The 25,692-nt window shown below is 34.3% G+C and overlaps 1 protein-coding gene across 2 annotated transcripts in view; it reads left to right on the plus strand.

The window, feature by feature from the left end:
• Positions 1 to 205: 205 nt before the first annotated feature.
• CDH19 (cadherin 19) overlaps positions 206 to 25,692 on the plus strand; it is a 105,399-nt gene continuing 79,912 nt past the window's right edge. Inside the window, exon 1 of one of the 2 annotated variants that reach the window (XM_078060186.1) lies at positions 206 to 382. The gene's annotated coding sequence lies outside the window, so the exon portion shown is untranslated. The remainder of the gene's footprint in view (positions 383 to 25,692) is intronic. The other variant, XM_078060187.1, reaches the window with a different exon arrangement.

The following is a 25,692-nucleotide window of genomic DNA, read 5'->3' on the forward strand; positions in this document are numbered from 1 at the left end:
CAGGCCAGTAAGTATTTTCCTTTTGCTTGTTGTTAGGAAAAAGGAAAAAAAAAATGGCTCATACCACTTGCTGGAGCTGTCTGCATTTTAATCCAAGCCTATGAACGGACATCAGAGTGCCCTTATGATATTTTGCACAAAAGGCTCAGTGTTCATGGCTGTACTCAGAGAACCCAAAATAGCATTCTGCGAGCAGTGACATACGGGTGGTGTTGTACTAAGTGCACAAGCGTCTCCAGCTCAGAGCAGTGTAGCCCATGTCCAGTCTGAGGAGAAGCCCGTGAAGAAAAGTAAGAACCATCTCTCCTCCCTTCCTCATGTGTTTGTCATGAATTTTGAATTTCAATTTTTGCAGAACTCCTAGAACTTGAAGATAACACAGGTAAGGATGTGATAATTAGGCATATTTGAATTATATAAATTGTCTCTTAATGAATATAGGGCCAAAAAGGACTTGAAAAGTGCTTTGCTAGTTTGTGTTTCATAAGGGAAAAAAAAATTTCTAAAAATTTTAAAATCACAATGTGTATATTGGACTTTCTCTAAAACAAATATTTTTAAGAACAATTGGCCATCTCTACAGTTCGGACTGAGAAAAATAAAAGTTGCTCATTCCAGAACATTGAAAACGTTAAATTTCTTGGGAGGAATGTATCCCTACTGTTTCTTTTTCTTCCTCTAGGATTTTGTTTTTTAATTTATCATGTATTTATCTCTGTACTATTGGATGCTATGAACAATAAAGTCACCTTAAAGAAACAAGAAAAATATAAAGTAAATATTTTAATATAATTAATTATTTACTTCTTAGGAAATGATATTCAATATGGAGCTTTCCACGTATCTGAATAAAATTCAATGTTTCTTTGAAGGACAGTCGATTCTCAAAGTTGACCTATAGTTATTTTATTTTCTTCCTCTTTGTCAGTTGTTTTGGCTATCGAACTTTTTGTTGACATTAGAAAAGCCTTAAAGCAAAAAAACTTAAGTAATTAAGACTATGATAATAATAATAATGAAAGTAAACAATTGGACAAATTATCAATACAGATACCTACATATTCAAACATGCACATATTAATTTGCAATAAATTATATCCATCACATGTAATAAAAAAGCTAATTCATCAAATATGAAAGACACACAAAAATATGAAAGACATAAAAGTGTAAATTACAAAAATGCAAATTGTGAAAGGTATTGAATATTGTTTCAGTTTTAATTTAATTACAAGTATTTTTAATAGGGTTACTAATTTTAAAAAAAATATTTCAATGTAAGTTTGCCAACGGGATTTAGTAAATCTGTAACTAGCATATAAAAAACACATGAAGAGGTAGCAACAAAAATATCTAAATAGAATGGCAAATGTTTTCTATATATAAATTTACATTTTAGCTCAAGGAATTCATTTTTTGAACTAATATATCTATAGAGAAGACATTATTTATGTAAAATATTTACAAATTTAGTGGTATATATTTATATTTTGGATACATTTGCAATATCAAGTAATGTAATAAAATAATATACATTTATATAATATCCTTTATTCCAAATTCTAAATACTTCAGATGTTTAAGTAGCACACATATGCAAATATATATACTTATAATTTTTAGTTTGGAAATATTTAAATTTTTATATAATGTGGACATTTCTGTACACCAAATTTTGTAACCAATAAACGTATTCCCAAAAAGGAATAAACATTATAAAATTTAAAAAGTTTAAAATTATTCAATTTTTACAAATAACCAGTTTATAAAATCTAGACGTCATCTCTAAATGACTTATTCCTTTATTCTTTATTTGTGTTTTCTGCTTTACCAAGGCTTTTTAACAATGACTGAAATGTTTCACATCATTATGTAAATTATATCTTCATTTTCCATTCGCAATTTTAGTAATTCTTTACTTGTGCCCTAATAAAATATTGAAATATTTATACTTTTATGCTTAAACCCACTCTCTCTCTACCTCTCTCTCTCTCATACACACACACACACACACAACACACATAAACACATACATACACACAAACTGTAGAAGTCTTAAATGATATTTTATCTATTCATATATTTTGTTTTGTTTTGTTTTCCCCCTTAGAAACTTTCCAATGTACTTATCCCTGGGAACTTTTTAAAAAAATTAATTAAATTATCATAAATTAAGATGCTTTAAAATGATTTGCATAAATGTTTCCCAAGCATTCTTAAGAAATCTGACCCATCTTTCAGGAATTTGTCCTAATAGAGATACATATAATTTGATAAATGTTAATCTATAACTAAATATAAACTGATATTGAATTTTTTGACACTCATGCTCTTAACATGCACCCTTTAAATATTGTTATATTCAAAGTTTTACAGAGTAGTATTTAACATGTTACTGAGTAGTAATAGAATAGAAATAAATGTATCACATGATTTAAAAGGATATATTGGTCTTTTCATATACCTTTTTTTAGACTGAGATTTATTGCTACTGACCTAATGTTTGAGAACCATGATAATAAATATGAGAAAATGGAACTTTTATATTTTGTTGTCATGACAATTCCCTCTAATATTTATGATCTTCCAATACCTGTTTCTTTACTTTGGCATAACAGATTGAGGATGAAAAATAAACAAACATGAAACTTAATAACCCGACATGAATCCTTTCTTTCTAGCATTGTTTTTGACATCTCCCAGATTTGAGAAATGAGTTACTTTTGCCAAAAGTAACCAGAAAGACGACCAGAAAGATGTTTGACACTTTTTAAAAACCCATACTGTTAGAGTTTTCAACTTTCATCACCACTCACTAGAAAGAATCCACCTAAAATGCTCTAAAACCTGCCTTTTTACAACTTACAACAAATCAATTTCTTTTGGAAATGATGCATGCCCTCTTGAAAATTCTGATATGATTCAGTAAGAGCATTTGTGTCTCACTTTAAAAACCACTTTAGAATTAGTAAAACAGAAATGTTTTTGTCAGAAATTCATTGCATTAATTACTCAATAAAAGACATTCAGAATCATCAAAGAATGTTTTAAAATTAAAGCAAAACATATAATTGAGACTTTGCTTTGACATAGCAAGTCAAGTTAGAAATGTTAGTATCGGACAGTGACTTATCAACATACAGGATCAGTACATCTACATTTTATAAGAACTTACATGATAAATGAACTTGTAAATTTGTAGGGTAGTATATTAAAGTGGGAATAATTTTGGCACATCAATTATGGCTCAAAATAACCCAGGTAATTTTCTCTAAGTGCAAAATTTAGAAATGTTATTTCTGTAGAAATGAGCAAATTATACATGCATAAATCATAGAAAAGGAAAATGCCACCATTTTTTCTGTCTCTAAATTGGATTATAGCTAAATTGTTTCCAGGAGTTTGCCACCTATTTTATTTTTTTAATCTCTAGTGGAGACTCTAGTGAAGGTTCTATGACATTTTTTTTGCTAAAGAGATAATACTATGAAAATCAGAGAAACATAAAATGTAACTAGAACATTAAAAAGATAAAGAGAAAAGGGTATAGATGCATCTTTCTATAAACTTTTTAATGGTATTGTTGTTTGTTATTAAGGAAATACTTCATGACAATGCTTGAAATTGCTTTTGAACTAGTAAAGCAAAATATAACCATTTCCTATAATATTGGATGAAAAATAAAGGGGCCATAACATTACTTTTCAGATGGATATAATTCTCCTCCTTCTCCTCCTTCATAATAAGGCTTTTGTCTTTGTGTCCATATAAGACATTGGTTTTTCTTTAGTTATTTTCGCTCTTTTATCCAGTGTCTGTAAAACATACCAATTCTAAAGGCGTATCAGGATTTGACTCCAAATTATTGGTCAATAATAAATGGACATATGTGACAATGGAATATTACTCAGCCATCAAACACAATGAAATCCTGCTATTTAAGATGACGTGGGTGGAGCTAGAGTATATTATGCTAAATGAAGCAAGTCAGTCAGAGAAAGACAAATACCATATGATTTCTCTCACATGTGGCATTTAAGAAACAAAAGAGATGAATGTAGAGGAAGGGGAAAAAGAAAAAGAAAAAGAGAGGGAGGCAAGCCATAAGAGACCCTTCAGTAATAGAGAACAAACAGTGTTGATGGAGGGAGGTGGGCCTGGGATGGGATAAATGGGTGATGGGTATTAAGCAGGGCACTTGTGATGAGCACTGGGTGTTATATGTAAGTGATGAATCACTAAATTCTACTCCTACTCCTGAAACAAACAAACAAACAAAATTAGGGCCAAATTTTTGACCCAGTAAACCTCTTTCCTGAGACTTTATCATACTTAAATAATCTAAAAGTAGATGAAGAAGAGTATCTAGAACAAAAGGATGATAAATGATTGAGTAAAATAATATGCTCTATATCACAATAAAATAATATATAGCCATTAAAAATGACTATCATAAAGACTATTAAAAATGGGTATATGTATTTGCATGCACACACATATGTGTGTGTCTGTATTTGTCTATGGACAGATTTCAAAATATATGTACATATATATATATTCGTTTGATAATTTCAAGACTACATAAATTATTTGTTAAAATTCTATGCCATTTTATTATTTTCTGTCCCTTCTATTTTTTTTAATTTTTTAAAGTTTCTATTTTAATTCCACTTAGTTAACATACAGTGTTATATTAGTTTCAGGTGTATAATACAGTAATTTAACACTTCCATACATCATCCTGTGCTCATCACAACTGCACTCCTTAATCCCCATCACCTATTTAACCCATCTCCACACCCACCTCCCCTTTGGTAACCATCAGTTTGTTCTCTATAGTTAAGAATTTGTTAAAAAAAAAAAAAGAAAAGAATTTGTTTCTTGGTTTGCCTCTTTTTTTCCCCTTTGCTGGTTTGTTTTGTTTCTTAACAAAACCACATATGAGTGAAATCAAATGTTATTTGTCTGTTTCTGACTTATTCTGCTTAGCATAATATTCTCTAGCTCCATCCACATCATTGCAAATGGCAAAATTTCATTCTTTTTTTAAAGCTCAGTAATATTTCAGTGTGCATGTGTGTGTATCACATCTTCTTTATCCATCCAGTAAATGGACATGGGCTATTTCCATAGTTTGGTTATTGTAGATAATCTGCTATAAACATTGGGATGCATATATACCTTTGAATTGGTGTTTTTGTATTCTTTGGGTAAATATCTAGTAGGGCAATTGATGGATTGTAAGGTTGTTCTATTTTTCATTTTTTGAGGAACCTCCACTGTTCTCCAGAGTGGCTGTACCAGTTTGCATTCCCACAACAGTGCAAGAGGGTTCCCCTTACTCCACATCTTTGCCAACACCTGTTGTTTCTTGTGTTGTATGCCATTTTATATAATGGATGACATATATAAAGTTACTTATATGAAATTTATATTTAAACTATTTTAAATATATGAAGCAATGTTATTCAGTGTATGTGTGTATTAAACCAATGTTTAAAACACACAGCTCTTAAATCATAAGTATAATTTTTATGAGATTATGTGACATTGTATTCTAATTGAGCACTTGCATTGTAGGGAAAACAGGAACAAGCAATACACTTTTAACACTGTATGTATGTAAGTTAAGTGTCCAAATTTTAGTAAATTATTAGCTGCTTTCTACATATTAAGAAACAAAATGATTTTAGGCTTGCTGGATTAAAAAAAATAACATGAGGGATTATTTAACATAAGAACATCATCTCTTCACAGAACATATTAACTCTTCTACACATTGATAAATGGAGTGGCTCATAGTCCACATAATGTAAGTTCTAAGGGGAAAAAAAGACATCTTTTCAGTCAATAATCAACTCATTCATTCATCAGATTATACTGATTGCTTTTACATTTAAGCACTGAAAGGAAACATGTTTGTCTTCTCTGGCATCAATTACAAAGGAATCAAAAACTTAAAGAATCTATCTCATCTTGCTTTTTAAATCCATTTGTACCTCGAATTAATTATACTCATGATGGTTTTCCTTCCTGAAATTTATATATATTTTTAACCCATCCCATCTCTTGGAGGTACACTTTTACTATTTTCTAGATTTACAAATGTATCTCTTTTAATTTTTCCTATATAAGTTTTATTTAGAATTAAAGTGATTTACTCAACTCTCTTATTTTGGGAATTTTAGAGTAGGAGTTTATTTACTCTGTAATCATGCCATTCATGTTAAAGGGATTTAAAAAAATCTCCCTTGTGAGATGTTTCCAATATTATGTTTACTAAAGTACATTACTTGATCATTCTTTGTACATAGCTCATAGAATACAATCATAAAATGATATCCCTAAAATGTAAAATAGTTGTTTTTAAACACTCTGCTAAACTAGTGCATCTGGTTTCAAATTTTGTCTTCAAAATATATTTTCATGGTCACATACTCTAAACAAATTCAACAGGATGAACTTTAAAAAAATGTGGGCTAGTCACTAAGTTATTTTAACTTATATTCAGAAAACAAAAACATAAAACAAATGATATAGAATTTTTGATTTATATGTTTTATGTAAAGAAACTAAGAAAGCATTGAGTTTTTTATTACACAATTTGAAACTAAAATCATTCTTTTTTCACAGAGGTGTTTGTGCAAAAATATTTTGTACCAAAATAATTACATATTCTCATTTATTTTTTTAAAACCTATCCTTTGAGACACACATTCCGTATTAGGATCCAAAATTTATTATAACTTTACTCTAAAATTTTTGTGGATGACTATTGAAAGATTAAATTAAACTCCTTATCAATTCATTTTTTTCAGTTTTGAAATTGATTTGAGTATCATTTTAACGCATGGAATAATCTGAGAGATTAAAATTTCGAATCTCCTGAATTTATTTTTTAACTCTCAAGTCATAGGGAAGTGGTAAGAAAATGATTATAATTATATTATTGTTCTTTACTTATATATAATTATAGTTATTATTAGTATTATTCATAATAAACAGAATTTACAGAGTGGTTACTTTGGTGCTTGGTTTATTTTTTTCTTTGCAACATCTTTGCCTGTTATTGCCCATTTAATTGTCCTACAAACAATCTCAAAAACTGCATTTTCTATCTTAAGACATTCTTCCTTAAATCCAAACTCCCAGTGAAGAGATCTCTGCTTTTCCTCTATTAGCATCGACTTTGAATGACTCATCTACTCTTGGAATTCATCAGTTCTAGACTAATCACTCTTCAATCCACTCTTTTCTGCTTCAATCACTCCTAAAACTTCTCTTTAGCTATTCACCAAGATGTACCATTTTTTGTTTGTTTTCCTTTTAATTGACAAATGGTATAGGAAATCAAATCTGGGCACTAAGGGTGCGTGTTAATTTTGGTGATAGGTGAATTACTGATGATATTGGTGTGGCCTCTTTTGGTGGCAAGTTAAGAAAGATATCGATTTCATGTTCATTTGTTAACATTGATTTTTCTAATTAAATACAATTCACTATGGAACTTTACTTTCCTGAGACCATGAGTGTTGTCAACTACTAAATCTTTCTACTATACAACTTTAATTGTCATAATCCTGTGTAATCTCTTTAAACATTTGAGTATATATGTCAAAAATTAACTAGCTTCAACAATTAGTTTTATATTTTTATGCAATAAATAATACATTGGTAAACAGTGTTTTGGACCAAATTTTCTGAATTCTGATTTGTTTCTTTAGTATAGACTTTCAGACATGAGTTCAGTAGATAAAATGGTGTGAAATCTTTAATGCTCCTGAAACATATTTTCTAATTTAAAAATATCATTTCAATTTATTTTGCTGGTATGAGAAACAGTTCATGACAAGAAGTCATGGATTAAAAACTTGGAGATTATAGGAAATAAGCGTATATATTTGAGAGACTTAAGAGGTAGACCTGACCATAAATGAAGCTTGAATATGTATGGAAGGTAAAGTAAACATTGAAGGGGGATTCCTTATTCAAGTGCCAGTTTTTGAGTGGGTACTGGTTTCATTCAGTAAGAGAAAGAACAATGAAAAGGAATGAGGAATAAAAGATAATGGTTTCTATGTGGGACATGGACTTTGAAATGCCTCTTGGAAAGTAGGTCTATAGATAAAAAAAGAGATAAATATGGACTGCTGAGAATCCTTTGTGATGCTTTGGTATATAGACATTAATTGAAGCCATAAAATCTGCAGATATTACCACACATATAGAATGAGCAAAGCATTTCTGAAGAATGGCACTCTAGTATTTAAGGAAGAGAACAATAAAATGAAATAGAGATTTTGAGGTGAAAGAGGAACTTGAAAGTATGTAGAGCTTTGCAAGCCAAAAAGAGAGAATTTTTAAAAAGGGAATTGCAATTATGATGAAGGCAACAATACGCTATGCCACTGTAAAGTTAATTTCAAAAAAGAAAAAAAAGAATTTATTGAATTTTGTTAAAGAAATAAAGGGTATCCCTCTTGACCTGGATGGATTGGTTGCATTGTAGTATTGGGGGGAAAAGCCAGATTGCATTTTTCTGTAGATTGGATGAGAAAAATGTGGAGAAAGTGAATGGACATTTAATCCATTTCTCTGAGATTTATTTATTTTTTTATGTTGTGCCTTTCAAATTAATCCCCTAATAATCTTTTTTTATCCTATTTTCTATACCCATGCCTTGTTTTCCTACTTTCTTAAAGATTTTTCTTCATTTTTATCTTTCAAAATTTCTTCCTACAAACACCTTTAAAAAATAGCCAGGAATTACAATTCCTATTCTCTAAGTACTCTTGTTAAAAGCTTGCTATACTTCTTTCATTGAGGAAGTATCTTCTTTTATTTATTTAAGGAGCTTTTGGTCTTCTTCCTTTCTTCTGTTGTTGTTGTTCTCTGCCACTCCTGGCATTTGTTTTTGCTTCTTTTAAGTTATATTTTTATGCTTTGTATTTGTTTTGGACTTTTTGTTTCAACTGGCATCTTTCCCCAAGAGGAACCTCATGTATATATAAGAATAAGGAAAATAAAAATTGTTTGGGAAATCTTTTTGTATAAGTGGTGAATGGAGACTGAATACTGTCAGAATTCATTAGATATTTTTCTAGCAATGACAAAGGTGATTGATTTAGAGATCCTGAAATATTACAGTTTTTCTCTTGAGGATATATATTTCCCTATTAAAGAAAATTGATAGGTAGACAGGTAGGTAGAGAAAGAGAGAGAGAGAGAGAGAGAGAGAGAGAGGGAGACTTCAACTTACAAGTTGATAAAAACCAATTTTTCTATATTTAGATGTGACAATGGACCTATACATTAATGATTTTATCCTTCTGATATCTCTGAAGTATCTTAGGTCCTGTGACTACTTATATACATTTCTACTCCTGTCTCCTACTAGATCCTGACATTTCATATAATAGAAACTGTACACATTAGCCTTGGGTGTTTTAACCTGAAATCATTTGTAATCTTTAAGAAATATTTCCCATTCCCAATTGCCTTGAGTTGGAAAGAGCTCTTTTCTGAATGATTTAAACAGTATGCATATTGACAGTTACTTCTTTTATTTTTATTCTTGTAGCAACGGGGACTTACTAGTGATTCTCTTCTGTACTTTAGGAAGAGATTAATTAGAATTTTCCAAAGAAATCTGGGATTAGAAATATTTAAAGAAATTCCATGTCTTTATGATATAATGATAACTACCTTTATTGAATATTTGATATGCTTCAGGTCCAGCTTGTTATTTTTATGTGACTTATCATAGCATACCTAGAAGTTAGGTATATTATCTCATTTTGCAGTTGGAGAAAATCTGAGAGTGTTTAAGTACTTTGACTAGTGTGTTGCAGCTATAATATTATAGAGGCACAAATCTTTACATTTTATACAGATTCTTCTTAATGGGCAGCATTAATTTAATATTAATATTAAATGAAGATTTAACTCAGTAATATAATTACGAAAAAGAACCAGATAGAAATTATACAGTTCATTTGACTTAATTCCTATTCTCAATCTATATTACTTATAAGAACCATCTACTGTAGGTATAATGTGGCAACCAGAAAGTTACTATTGCATGATCAGGACATAAAGTAAAAGTCTATCTGACAACCCATGCAAACTGTTCTCTTAAAGATAGATAAAAGCAGGTTAAGGTGAGAGATACAGACTTGAAATATTCAAAATGACCATGTTGTGCTCCTCCATGTTGCAGAGCATTCTCCAGATAAGTGACTCCCTTGTAGTCTCCTGTAGGTAACACAGACTGTGCCCAAGACCATCAGCTGAGCTGTGGCAAAATATGAAAAATTATATTTTTATTGATGTTTTACCTCATACTCTTGTATTTCAATTTTGAGTATGTTTTTATGAAATATCTTTGTCGACCTCTGAGAGTCGGGGACCTGGGGCGGCGAAGGAACTGAGAAAAAGAGACGACAGTATAGCGAGGCACAGGGGACACCGAGCAAACAGCCCGAGGTGCCGAGGTTTATTTTCCATACTCTTATATACCTTCCACAGCCATATAGATCTATAATGATTTACAGCAGGGGCGTAGTAAGGCACATTCCTCCATGTATACAGGATTAGTCAAGCACATAAGAATCTTTACAACAGACTAAAGGAACAAAGAGGGGAGTGCCCAGTGTGCTGTTTACAGTTGGCTTCCTATCTACAAAACATCTTCTCCTGTGTACTTTAGAAGTGACCACACACGTCCCAAGGGCATTTCACTCTGATCCTTTTGGGTTATTTTTAACCCTGCAATCTCGAGTTTTCTCAGAGATCTTGGAGTCTGAGCGAACATGCACCAGTGGTCATTGTGGCATTCTGTTTCCTACATATCTTTATGGTGGTAAAAGTTGTAGAAGTAAATGATTAGTATATAAATACATATTACAATATTGGAGTTCACCCTAAGCATTTTTTTCATAGGAGAATAAATATGAAAATTTGGAAACCACTGCTCTGGTAATAAACCCTGGCCAGTATCTAACCATATATTTCTTTCCCAAAATGGCATCCATATTCTGGAAAATGGTTCCTGCAAGGTTAAGGGTACCAGCTCTGGAGGAAGTAATCTGCTTGGATTGAATTCCAGCCTGACAAATTATTACACAGCTAATGTAACTTCTGTGTGCTCACTGTCTACATTTATGAAATATCAATAATAATGGAGCATATACCATAGAACTGTTTTAAGATAAATCAGTTAAAGAATGGCATACTCTTTGTATAGTAATAATCATGAAGTAAGCTCCCAATATATGTTACACATAATGGTTGTGGTGGTGGTGTTATCCTTGGACTATTTGCCTTAGAATCACCTTGGAGCTTGTTAAAATCACCTAAATGGTGAATCAAAATCTGTGGAGTATGGAATCTACATTTTACTTAGCTTTTCAGTTAATTCTTTTTTTTAATTTTATTTTCTTATGTTAATCACCATATGTTACATCATTAGTTTTTGATGTAGGGTTCCATGATTCATTGTTTGCGTATAACACCCAGTGCTCCATTCAATACGTCCCCTCTTTAATACCCATCACCAGGCTAACCCATCCCCCCATCCCCCTCCCATCTAGAACCCTCAGTTTGTTTCTCAGAGTCCATAGTCTCTCATGGTTCGTCTCCCCTTCCAATTCTCCCCCTTCATTTTTCCCTTCCTACTATCTTCTTCTATTTTTTAACATATAATGTATTATTTGTTTCAGTGGTACAGGTCTGTGATTCAACAGTCCGACACAATTCACAGCGCTCACCATAGCACATACCCTCCCAAATGTCTATCACCCAGCCACTCCATCCCTCCCACCCCCCACCACTCCAGCAACAATCAGTATGTTTCCTGAGATTAAGATTCCTCATATTGGTGAGATCATATGATACATGTCTTTCTCTGATTGACTTATTTCGCTCAGCATAATACCCTCTAGTTCCATCCATGTTGTTGCAAATGGCAAGATTTCATTCCTTTTGATGGCTGCATAATATTCCATTGTATATATATACCACATCTTCTTTATCCATTCATCTGTCGATGGACATCTTGGCTCTTTCCATAGTTTGGCTATTGTGGACATTGCTGCTATAAACATCGGGGTGCACGTACCCCTTTGGATCACTACATTTGTATCTTTGGGGTAAATACCCAGTAGTGCAATTGCTGGGTCATATGGTAGCTCTATTTTCAACTTTTTGAAGGACCTCCGTACTGTTTTCCAGAGTGGCTGCACCAGCTTGCATTCCCACCAACAGTGTAGGAGGGTTCCCCTTTCTCTGCAAACCCTCCAACATCTGTCATTTCCTGACTTGTTAAATTTAGCCATTCTGACTGGTGTGAGGCGGTATCTCATTGAGGTTTTGATTTGGGTTTCCCTGATACTGAGCGATGCTGAGCACTTTTTCATGTGTCTGCTGGCCATTTGGATGTCTTCTTTGGAAATGTCTGTTCATGTCTTCTGCCCATTTCTTGATTGGATCATTTGTTCTTTGGGTGTTGAGTTTGATAAGTTCTTTGTAGATTTTGGATACTAGCCCTTTATCTGATATGTCATTTACAAATATCTTCTCCCATTCTGTTGGTTGTCTTTTGGTTTTGTTGACTGTTTCTTTGGCTATGCAAAAGCTTTTTATCTTGATGAAGTCCCAATAGTTCATTTTTGCCCTTGCTTCCCTTGCCTTTGGTGATGTTTCTTGGAAGAAGTTGATGCCGGTGGAGGTCGAAGATGTTGCTGCCTGTGCTCTCCTTTAGGATTTTGATGGACTCCTGTCTCACATTTAGGTCTTTCAACCATTTTGAGTCTATTTTTGTGTGTGGTGTAAGGAAGTGGTCCAGTTTCATTCTTCTGCTTGTGGTTGTCCAGTTTTCCCAACACCATTTGTTGAAGAGACTGTCTTTTTTCCATTGGACATTCTTTCCTGCTCTGTCGAAGATTAGTTGACCATAGAGTTGAGGGTCCATTTCTCGGCTCTCTAGTCTGTTTCATTGATCTATGTGTCTGTTTTTGTGCCAGTACCATACTGTCTTGATGATGACAGCTTTGTAATAGAGCTTGAAGTCCGGAATTGTGATGCCGCCAGCTTTGCTTTTCTTTTTCAACGTTCCTCTGGCTATCCGGGGTCTTTTCTGGTCCCATACAAATTTTAGGATTATTTGTTCCATTTCTTTGAAAAAATTTGATGGTATTTTGATAGGGATTGCATTGAATGTGTAGATTGCTCTGGGTAGCATTGACATCTTCACAATATTTGTTCTTCCAATCCATGAGCATGGAACGTTTTCCATTTCTTTGTGTCTTCCTCAATTTCTTTCATGAGTATTTTATAGTTTTCTGAGTACAGATCTTTGCCCCTTTGGTTAGATTTATTCCTATGTATCTGATGGTTTTGGGTGCAATTGTAAATGGGATCAACTCAATTTCTCTTTCTTCTGTTTTGGTGGTGGTATATAGAAATTCCACTGATTTCTGGGCATTGATTTTATATCCTGCCACTTTACTGAATTCCTGTGTGAATTCTAGCAGTTTTGGGTGGAGTCTTTTGGGTTTTCCACATAAAGTATCATATCATCTGCAAAGAGTGAGAGTTTGACTTCTTCTTTGCCGATTAGGATGCCTTTTATTTCTTTTTTTGTCTGATTGCTGTGGCTAAGACTTCTGGTACTATGTGAATAGCAGTGGTGATAGTGGACATCCCTGCCATGTTCCTGACCTTAGGGGGAAAGATCTCAGTTTTTCCCCATTGAGAATGATATTCGCTGTGGGTTTTTCATAGATGGCTTTTATGATATTGAGGTATGTACCCTCTATCCATATACTCTGAAGAGTTTTGATCAAGAAAAGATGCTGTACTTTGTCAAATGCTTTTTCTGCATCTATTGAGAGGATCATATGGTTCTTGTTCTTTCTTTTATTAATGTATTGTATCACATTGATTGATTTGCAGATGTTGAACCACCTTGCAGCCCAAGAATAAATCCCACTTGGTCGTGGTGAACAATCCTTTTAATATACTGTTGGATCCTATTGGCTAGTATTTTGGTGAGAATTTTTGCATCCATGTTCATCAGGGATATTGGTCTGTAATTCTCCTTTTTGATGGGGTCTTTGTCTGGTTTTGGGATCAAGGTAATGGTGGCCTCATAAAACGAGTTTGGAAGTTTTCCTTCCATTTCTATTTTTTGGAACAGTTTCAGAAGAATAGGGATTAATTCTTCTTGAAATGTTTGGTAGAATTCCCCTGGGAAGCCATCTGGCCCTGGGCTCTTGTTGTTGGGAGATTTTTGATGACTGCTTCAATTTCCTTAGTGGTTATAGGTCTGTTCAAGTTTTCTATTTCTTCCTGGTTCAGTTTTGGTAGTTTATACATCTCTAGGAATGCATCCATTTCTTCCAGATTATCTAATTTGCTGGCATATAGTTGCTCATAATATGTTCTTATAATTGTTTGTATTTCTTTGGTGTTGGTTGCGATCTCTCCTCTTTCATTCATGATTTTATTTATTTGGGTCGTTTCTCTTTTCTTTTTGATAAGTCTGGCCAGGGGTTTATCAATCTTGTTAATTCAAAGAACCACCTCCTAGTTTCGTTGATTTGTTCTACTGTTCTTTTGCTTTCTATTTTATTGATTTCTGCCATGATCTTTATTATTTCTCTTCTCCTGCTGGGTTTAGGCTTTATTTGCTGTTCTTTCTCCAGCTCCTTTAGGTGTAGGGTTAGGTTGTGTATTTGAGACTGTTCTTGTTTCTTGAGAAAGGCTTGTATTGCTATATACTTTCCTCTTAGGACTACCTTTGCTGCATTGCAAAGATTTTGAACAGTTGTGTTTTCATTTTCATTGGTTTCCATGAATTTTTTTAATTCTCCTTTAATTTCCTGTTTGACCCATTCATTCTTTAGTAGGATGCTCTTTAGCCTCCATGTATTTGAGTTCTTTCCAACTTTCCTCTTGTGATTGAGTTCTAGTTTCAAAGCATTGTGGTCTGAAAAGATGCAGGGAATGATCCCAAACTTTTGGTACCGGTTGAGACCTGATTTCTGACCTAGGATGTGATCTATTCTGGAGAATGTTCCATGGGCACCAGAGAAGAACATGTATTCTGTTGCTTTTGGATGGAATTTTCTGAATATATCTGTGAAGTACATTTAGTCCAGTGTGTCACTTAAAGTCTTTATTTCTTTGTTGATCTTTTGCTTAGATGATCTGTCCATTCCAGTGAGGGGGCTGTTAAATTTCCCCACTATTATTGTATTGTTGTCGCTATGTTTCTTTGCTTTTGTTATTGATTGGCTTATATAATTGGCTGCTCCCATGTTAAGAGCATAGATATTTACAATTGTTAGATCTTCTTGTTGGATAGACCCTTTGAGTATGATATAGTGTCCTTCCTCATCTCTTATTATAGTCTTTGTTTTAAAATCTAATTTGTCTGATATAAGGATTGCCCCCCCAGCTTTCTTTTGGTGTCCATTAGCATGGTAAATGGTTTTCCACCCCCTAACTTTCAATCTGGAGGTGTCTTTGGGTCTAAAATGAGTCTCTTGAAGACAGCATATTGATGGGTCTTGTTTTTTTTATCCAATCTGATAGCCTGTGTCTTTTGATTGGGGCATTTAGCCCATTTACATTCAGGGTAACTATTGAAAGATGTGAATTTAGTGCCATTGTATTGCCTGTAAGGTGACTGTTACTGTATATTGTCTGTGTTCCTTTCTGGTCTATGTTACTTTTAGGTTCTCTCTTTGCTTAGAGGACCCCTTTCAATATTTCTTGTAGGGCTGGTTTTGTGTTTGCAAATTCCTTTAGTTTTTGTTTGTCCTGGAAGCTTTTTATCTCTCCGTCTATTTTTATGACAGCCTAGCTGGATATAGTATTCTTGGCTGCATATTTGTCTCCTTTAGTGCTCTGAATATATCATGCCAGTCCTTTCTGGCCTGCCAGGTCTCTGTGGATAGGCCTGTTGCCAGTCTAATGTTTCTACCATTGTAGGTTACACATCTCTTGTCCCGAGCTGCTTTCAGGATTTTCTCTTTGTCTCTGAGACTCTTAAGTTTTACTATTAGATGTCGGGGTGTTGACCTATTTTTGATTTTGAGAGGGGTTCTCTGTGCCTCCTAGATTTTGATGCCTGTTTCCTTCCCCAAATTAGGGAAGTTCTCTGCTATAATTTGCTCCAATATACCTTCTGCCTCTCTCTCTCTCTTTCTTCTTCTGGGATCCCAATTTTTCTAATATTGTTTTGTCTTATGGTATCACTTAGCTCTCGAATTCTGCCCTCATGATCCAGTAGTTGTTCATCTCTCTTTTTCTCAGCTTCTTTATTTTCCATCATTTGGTCTTCCATATCACTAATTCTCTCTTCTGCCTCATTTATCCTAGCAGTTAGAGCCTCCATTTTTTATTGCACCTCATTAATAGCCTTTTTGATTTTGACTTGGTTAGATTTTAGTTCTTTTATTTCTCCAGAAAGGGTTTCTCTAATATCTTCCATGCTTTTTTCAAGCCCAGCTAGAATCTTTAAAATCATCATTCTGAACTCTAGTTCTGACATCTTACTAATGTCCATATTGATTGGTCCCTGGCAGTCGATACTGCGTCTTGTTCTTTTTTTTGAGGTGATTTTTTCCATCTTCTCATTTTGTCCAGAGGAGAATAGATGAATGAGAGAACAAAATGCTAACAGGGTAACAACGACCCCAGAAAAATATACACTAAACAAATCAGAAGAGACCTGAAACCGGTGAAAAAGAAATGGAAAGAAAGAAAAAAAAAAAAAAAAGGAATATGATCAAATATGATCAAATATGATCAGGCTGGTGAATAGATCAGTGCCACACACTAGATTTTGGGTGTATTTTGGTCTGTTAGGAGAAAGTGCCTCCCAAAATTTTATTTATTTATTTATTTTTTAAAGATTGTATTTATTTATTTGATAGAGAGAGCGAGAGAGCACAAGCAGGGGGAACAGTAGAGGGAGAGGGAGAAGCAGGCTCCCTGCCAAGCAGAGAGCCCGATGTGGGGCTCGATCCCAGGACCCTGGGATCATGACCTGAGGCGAAGGCAGACGCCTAACCATCTGAGCCACCCAGGCGCCCTCCAAAATTTTAAAGAAAGAAAAACTTATATATGTACAAAAATAAGGGTAAATACAATGAAGGGATGGAATATGACTGTAATGATGAAAATTATATAAGATTTTATAAAAGGAATTGATAAGAAGTTGGTTGAAAAAAGAAAGAAGAGGATTTAAAAAAAGGGGGGGGAGAGAATGTGATCAGACAGGAGACTAGAACAAAGCCATATACTAGAGATTTAGGGTATATTTTGGTCTGTTAGAAGAAACTGTACCCCAAAATTTCAAAGAGATAACAACTTATATATATACCAAAAATAAGGTTAACTACTATGAAGGGATAGAATATGACTCTAAAAATGAAAAATAAAAAGGATTTTTAAAAAAGGGATTGATAAGATATTTGTTGAGTAAGGTTAAAAGAAAAATTCAAAAAAAAAGAAAAAATGAAAAAAAAGAAAATTAAAAAAATAACTTTGAAAGACTAAAGAATCAGGGGGAAAAAGCCATGGATTCTATGTGCAGTATTCCCCTAGCGCTGGCGTTCTGCCGCTCTCATTGATCGGTAAACTTGGTCTTGGCTGGCTGTTCTTGCTGATCTTCTGGGGGAGGGGCCTGTTGCCGTGGTTCCCAAATGTCTTTGCCAGAGGTGGAATTGCCCTATCCTTGCCGGGTCCAGGCTAAGTAATCTGCTTGGGTTTGCTCTCCGGAGCTTTTGTTCCCTGCAAGCTTTTTGTACAGCTTTGCAGGAGAAGAGTGAAAATGGCAGCCTCCCAGTCTCGCCACAGAGGAGCCAAGAACTCGGGGCCCCACTCCTTAGTGAGCCCCAGAGAAAAGCAGTCAATCACTCCCGTCTTCCTGGTCTCCGGTGCACTCCGTGCTCACCCGGCTTGTGACCCTGCGTTTCTATCTCTGGCACCCGACCCCGTATGCAGTTTCCAAACCCAGCAGATCCCTGCGGTGGCTCCCACGCCGCTCCTCCCTGGGGAGGAAGTGGAGTCTCCCTGGATCTGCTGCTTGTTGGGTCCCTGCTGGAGGAGCAATGGCCCAAATGTACCCCGGATCACGGTTTATGGCAACCCCGAGCTGAGAGCCTGCACCTCAGCTCCGTCTCTGCAGCCAGCTTCCCCACTCCAATACCTGGGAGCTCTGCCACACTCAGGCAGCCTCGGTCTTTCTGTGACCCCGAGGGTCCTGAGACCACACTGTCCCGCGAGGGTTCCACCCCCCCCCCCCCCGCTTAGCCACTGGAGCGACGTCCCTCAGCGGAGCAGACTTCTAAAAGTCTCGATTTTGTGCTCCGCAGCTCTATCACTTGCCAGTAGTGGCTGATGGAGGCCCCCTCCCCCACCGTCTATCCTCCCAAATATCGCCTCGGATTCACTTCTCCGCACGTCCTACCTTCCAGAAAGTAGTTGCTTTTCTGTTCAGAGAGTTGTTGCTATTCTTTTCTTCACTCTCCTGTTGAGTTTGTAGGTGTTCAGAATGGTTTCATCCCTATCTAGCTGAATTCCTGGGACCAGATGAAATTTAGGTCTCCTACTCCTCTGCCATCTTGCCGGCAGTGCCCTTTTCAGTTAATTCTAATTTGAATAAGGTGAGTAAGTCATTTCCTAGAAATTAAGGGACTGAATCACCCAAGTTATTGTTTACTTTACACTTAGGTAAAGAACAAGGGATTCTCGGGTCACCTGGGTGGCTCAGTTGGTTAAGCGACTGCCTTCAGCTCAGGTCATGATCCTGGAGTCCCAGGATCAAGTCCCGCATCAGGCTCCCTGCTCAGCAGGGAGTCTGCTCCTCCCTCTCATGCTCTCTATCTCTCATTCTTTCTATCTCAAATAAATAAATAAAATCTTTAAAAAAAAAAAAAACAAGGGATTCTCTTCATGCATAATAAAAATTTTAAAGTAGAAAAGTATAACCACCTCCAGCATAAAATAATAGTTTTGTCATGTTTGCTCATGTTTTAAAATAATAATTATTACTACAATTGTCAAATAAAGTGTTTTTGCATAGCAGCTGAAATGCTTTAATATTTTAACCAGTTCATATGAATCGAGTACTATGTGATTCTGTGATACTATGTTATAAATGTTTTAAATTTTGCATTGATTCTACACACACACACACACACACACACACAATAGACTGTATGACTTTAAATTTTTTTCCATTCACTAAGATTTAGGTCTTTAAAAAGTCATGTTTATATTATGCCTTTTCAATACAAAATTATATTTTCCACACCATTTAGCAGTGGTGCTTACTAAGTATTGCTTTAGATGGTAGAATACATTTATAGCTATTATAGTTATAAAGAATATGTACTGAAAGCAATTGATAATTGGAGAAAGGAACATTTAGATGATATATTTGACTAGATAGTATGTAGCTACTAATACAATATCAGCAAAAAAAAATGTCAAATAGAGTGCAACTGTCTTTATTTACTGTAGTAAGCAGTAGCTAAAAAGATTTTCAACAAGTGAAAAACAAAACAATATATGCATAATGGAAATTGAAGACCAAATAAATAATTTTGTAATAAGTTTTTGGGACAGTAGAATGCATTGTTGCTAAGAAGAAAAATATTTTTCCTTTTCTTGTTTCTATGGTGATATATAAATTCAATTTATCAGATATCACTTATGTGATGAGAATAATTAACTGATAGGGTTTCATATTTATCCAAACAATGTTTTTGGGGAAAACGCTTCACTTTGCTATGATTGTGGAAATTCTCACTCTTTACCTACATGGTAACTGGTGATTTTGTCAAACTGCCATGATTTATTTCCTGGATCAAGAAATCTCCAAAAGTGGGGTGCCTGGGTGGCTCAGTCAGTGAAGCATCTGACTCTTGATTTTGGCTGAGCTCATGATCTCAGAGTTGTGGGATTGAGCTCCATGTCAGGCTCCATGCTTAGTGGGGAGTCTCCTTGAGATTCTCTCTCCCTCTCCCTCTTCCTTTGCCCCTCCCCCCACTAACACTTTCTCTAAGATAAATAAATAAATCTTTTTTAAAAAAAGAAAGAGAAAGAAATCTCCAAAAGTGTACCTTATTCATCATCCTTTGAAGTTTTTGCTTTCCTAAATTTGTTGTATATTTTTAGGATTGAAAGTCATTACTTATTGGTTCTATACTATCTGAAAGCTATGAATTCATTCGGATTAAACTGATAATAAAGGAAATTTGTGATATATATTATATTTTCTAATTGGTGGATCAGTGGCATATCTACATGAATTATAATTTAGTCATCAAGCTGTATAGAATTCATACACACACACACAGCATGAGCCCTGAAATAAATGAAGTGTTCTTTCTACTTGTTTATTTTTTTAAATTTTATTTATTTATTTAAGAGAGAGCATGAGCAGTGGGGTAGAGGGAGAAGCAGGCTTCCCACTGAGCAGGGAGCCGGACATGGGGCTTGATCACAACCTGAGCCGAAGGCAGACACCCAACAGACTGAGCCACCCAGGTGCCCCTTTCTATTTGTTTAGACACAATTTTTGTTTGTGTGTATAATGCAACTTTGATTACTTCCAGTCATAAAAATTAAAAATGAATCAGATTCAACTAATTATAAAGATAAAATTTACTTAGGATCAATTAAAACCAAATCTACTCTCATAAAACATGATACAGTGATCCAAATCACGATAATTCCTCAACTCAATTTATATAGATCTAATATCCTAATGCCAAAAAAGATAGTGTAGGAATGATTTGTTATTTGGTGTTGTGAAATAAGAGAGCCCTTGGCTATCGCCCACTGCATCCCATGTGCACTTGACTTTTCAAAGTTTCCTCTATGGCACTCAACTCAAACGTGTGGTTATAGGCTCTGGATTTGAAATAGGGAGTAGAAATTTACAGGACTGGACATACAAGTGTCCACCCATAATAATTCAATTCATTTTTCCTGAACTAAATAAGTTGAATTGAATCTATCAGGTAATTATTAGGAGGTTAGGATTTAACCATTGGGTTAGTGGGTAAGAGAAGGAAGAAATATAATTATTAGTACTATTGGAGATTTAGGTATATCTATGTTTTAATATTCGGAATATCAACATTAAAAAAGGTTAATATTTGAAATCACAAGGAAAAATTAAACTCAGTATGAAAGATTTTAAGTATTTGCTTTAAAATTCATGAGGGGGCTGCCTAGGTGGCCCAGGTCAATTAAGTGTCCAACTCTTGATTTCAATTCAGGTCATGATCTCAGGGTTATGAGATGAAGCCCTTTGTGAGCCCTGTGCTCAACCGGGAGTCGGCTTCTCTCTCTCTCTTTCTCTTTCCCTCTGCCACTCTCCCCTGCTCATGCTCTCTCTCTCTCTCTAAAATAAATAAATAAAATCTTAAAAAATAAATAAATAAATAATTAGTGAGCAAATGGCCGAATAATTAATTCAGTACCTAAAACTGTGGATCAAATATCCTAGAAAAATCAAGACTGGGTTGACAGCGAAACCAAAGCTTGACATATACACAGGAAGGAATAGCTGAATTATACAGGTTATGGAGATTTTTACCCTATTTAACTAGCCTTAATATCTTAACTTGGAAATGGCTTAACTTGGACTGTTTTCTGGAATAATGTTTTTGAAATTAATATGCAAATGTACTTGTCCCTGGGCACATCATATTTCTCCCCAACTCTGACCCTATTCAACTTCTTGTATTCTTTCAGGTTAGGTATTTTTATCTCTTTTATTACTGTGACAAGACTTTATTCCAGTTAATATCTATAGCTGGCCTTTGTGACTCCTTTTTTTCATTAGTTTATATAGGCTCACTTTGATCTTTTTCTCTTTTTAAATGGACGTTAATAATTAGTTTTTCACAGAATTACAAAGAAAATTAACAAGAGAAAACATGAAGTACATATTATGGTTCCAGGAATATAGTTGGGAGTTTTATTAGGGTGCTAGGCTATGTAGCCAAGTAACTACCCACTTGTCAGTAACCTCATACCACAAATATTTAATGAGAGTCATGAGGGTACAATATTGAGTTCCATACAATTGCCAGTGCTCTAAGCTTGATTGAGCTTCTACTGTCTCATAGCTAGAATATCTGATTGCCAAAAGAAGGGAGGGATAAAGACAAGGCCTTTCACTGCTCCATTTCTGAAGTGAAAGCCATCAATTACTTATGAATGGTTAGGAAACTAATCACATAACCCTGCAAAATTGTAGGAATGATATTGATAAACAATAGTATGTCTCCCACAGGGATTAAAAGATGTTATTTTTGTTACTCTCTGATGTCTCCTCCCTGCCATTTCAGTTTACTAATCATCCAGAGGTTAGGGATGGATTATGAAATCCTGAAGAATTAAAGGCAAGCTTTTCTTAGAGCAATGGGATGAAAGGGAAGATATCATGATAACAATGACAATTCTGGGTGTGGAATCACCGAGTGCTCACTTAGAACCTTCGCCTGTAAGTTTTGCAGGTAGCTACCTCAGTATTTCTAAACCTACCTTTGACATTCCGTACACAATCTCTCTTGAAATCCTGTTGGCCATTATGTTTTGTTAGTGCTTTTTCTGTGTTATTTATTGATCCTCTTACTTGTACTACCTCACATTAGTCTGAGTGCTGGGATACATCGGCACCTTGAAGTGAGTGATAGTCATGGGCCCAAGGCAGTAGACCCAGAGAAGCAAAATTTCAATGTCTGGAATTGCAGATGTTTTTAAGCACTGATTATAAGATTCAAAATACTTAATTAAAGGCTAAAATAATATTAAGTGATTAAAATAAAACTGACTGAAGTAAAAAAAAATATATATCTATAAAATTAAATATAAAGGCAGACATGAAGTTGGGAATTAATATAACCGACAATAGAGATATCCCAAGATATTTCAGCTGAAACAGTTCAACAACCTAACATTTCCCAGCATTAATATACTTGCTTTTGTGTTTAAGTAGACAAGGTTTTAAATAGGTTTACACAAATATACAGTACCTTTTTTTTGGAATGAATATTGAGGCAGTGTCTGTAATATTAAAAAATTAGACTTAGAGGTGTAGTCTATAACCTGTCACCAACCACCCATGCTGCTGCTCTAACAGTCATTATAAAGGGACTTGATAAAAGAGGAGTGTTAATACACATTTCAAAGCCTCCATTTTTTTCTTTCTATAAATATATAACTCCTTGAATTAAGAGAGAAAAGAATCTCTAAATACTTACCCTGTAATAATTTAACCAATCACAGCCCCAAGAACTGCATTTTACTCTGTTTCACACTGAAGTTTTATAAAATTTGCTTGCTTCACACATTTGGATCTTGATATCAAAAGTTAGACATGCTTATTTAAATGGAGAACAAACTGAGGGTTACTGGAGGGGAGGTGGGTGGGGCACGGACTAGATGGGGGTGGGTATTAAGGAGGGCACTTGTGATGAACACTGGGTGTTACTGTTAAGTGATGAATGATGAATCTCCAAATTCTACTTCTGAAACCAATACTACACTATATGTTAACTAACTAGAATTTAAACAAAAGCTTAAGAAAATAAATTGACAAAGAGAAATGTTTTATCTTATTTTTAAGTAGCATTTTAGAAACCATGATTTTGAGAGTTTTCTTTTTTCCCCTAAGCTTTAGAACTTCCTGACCATTGCAAATTATTAGTCTTTTGATATATCATTTTGACCAAGCCACTCACAGTTTTCTAAAGATGGAGACATTATAATAATTGCCATCTGTTTTTCTCTATGAGAAGCTGACTTAGTTGAGCTTAGTTTTAGCTTTCCACAAGTCTTCCAGAATACATTATATTTTTATAAGTTTTCACAGATGGAATAGTTATCTTTATGTAACCAAGAAGAGGTCATAGAAAAGACAATTCATAATTATATTCAGTTACAAACTGTATAAGTGCATAGATTATAATATTTTTCATCCCTTCAGTCATAATTAGTCTTCTTTGAAACCATAATCATTCTGAGTCACACTGGGATCATTTTCAGCCTATATGTGTCCATGCAATATCACATATTATTTCAAGCATGACAATATTTATTTGTCATAGTCACATAGCCATGCTTAGAAAAAAAAGATGACATTCAAATCATTTGAAAATACATGTAGAACACATGCATTAGGGGCCATATATCCTACACTTTTTGCAGTAGTCATTCATAAAGTCTTTTTAATATGTGTGTGTTGTTTGAAGAAATAACAGTAGCTGAATATTTCAAAGTTTAGAAATAAATCATTAGATTTTTCCCATGCACTTATAGGTAGCTATTTTTGTGTAGTTAAAAACACTTAAACAACACTTAATGTTTCTCAGACAATATCTAGGCATATTAACTCATTTAATTAAGATAACTCCATGGGATAGGCACTAGTGTTAAACTCATTTTGCAAATGAGATGAGTAGGTACCCAGAGGTTAAACCTTTGTCAAGTAATATAGCAGTGGGTGGCAAGGCTGGTATAGTCATTCAGTTCTTCCTTGACCCCGCACTCTACCAAGCTGCCTGTGAAACAAATTTGTGAGACAAATTTGGGAACAAATTCTCAACAAATTTGGGAGAACAATGCCAGAGGCAGTCAGGAGTGATCTCTTGATCTTCACTATAGTACTAAATAAACTTTTCTATTGTAAAATAGTTTAATAATTTATTATATAGTCATGTGTAGACATGTATTAAATATTAACACATGTAACACACATGAGGAAAATTTTAATTCATTTATAATATCTTGATGCAGCACAATTTCTATCTGCATTTGAGGGCATAGTCTTTCAGGCCTTCTTTTCTGCACTTGTCAACATATTTTTTTCCTAAATTAATGGAATCATTTTCTTTGTATGTATTTCTTTCACCTAACAAAGTGTTACAGCCATATTTCTATATCATTAAGTGACTTTAGAGCACCACACTTAATGGCCAAATAACATTATGTTAATATGAATTTTGAAATTTATTTTTATTCACTTGTTTCTTTGTTGACTATGAGACCAATTTTTGGTATCTCTCCAAATGAATAGATTTAAAGTATTCAGGGAATTCCCGGTGTTTTTAAATTATGCAGTAAAACTAAAAGCATGGATAAATATATGTGGGTTTACCTCCAGGAATAATGAAGTGATATTAGGATACTTCTTTAGATATTAGAAATAAAGTATTGCTTTCTTTTTCTTTTTTTTTGTTTTTTGTGGGGTTTTTTTTGCTTTATTTTTCTATGTTATATATTTTCACAAGAACATTAAGAAAAAGAGAATTTGCTAAAGAAAATATTTTACAGGTTTGACTGCAATCACACAAGAAAAATAAGTGTAAGAAATACTGTGCTGACATGCAATGTCCAAATTAAAATCGTTACTAACATGGCAAAGATATAATGAAGTCCTATACAGATTAATTGCATTGGCAACATATAATGAAGGATACAGTCCAAAAAGCGTTTTAGGTGAATCTTCAGTACAGAGGCATGTAGTGATTTCGTTTAGAAATAATGAGAAATCACGTTCTGGTAACTTGTGGAGGGTGGAAAAAAGTGGGATACCAGATTTTTTAAAGTGGTATTTTGCCAGTGGGTATTTCATCAACTGGAATCTGTCTCTTCTTGTTG

The sequence above is a fragment of the Halichoerus grypus genome, chromosome 13, assembly GCF_964656455.1.
Source record: "Halichoerus grypus chromosome 13, mHalGry1.hap1.1, whole genome shotgun sequence".
Lineage (NCBI taxonomy): Eukaryota > Metazoa > Chordata > Mammalia > Carnivora > Phocidae > Halichoerus > Halichoerus grypus.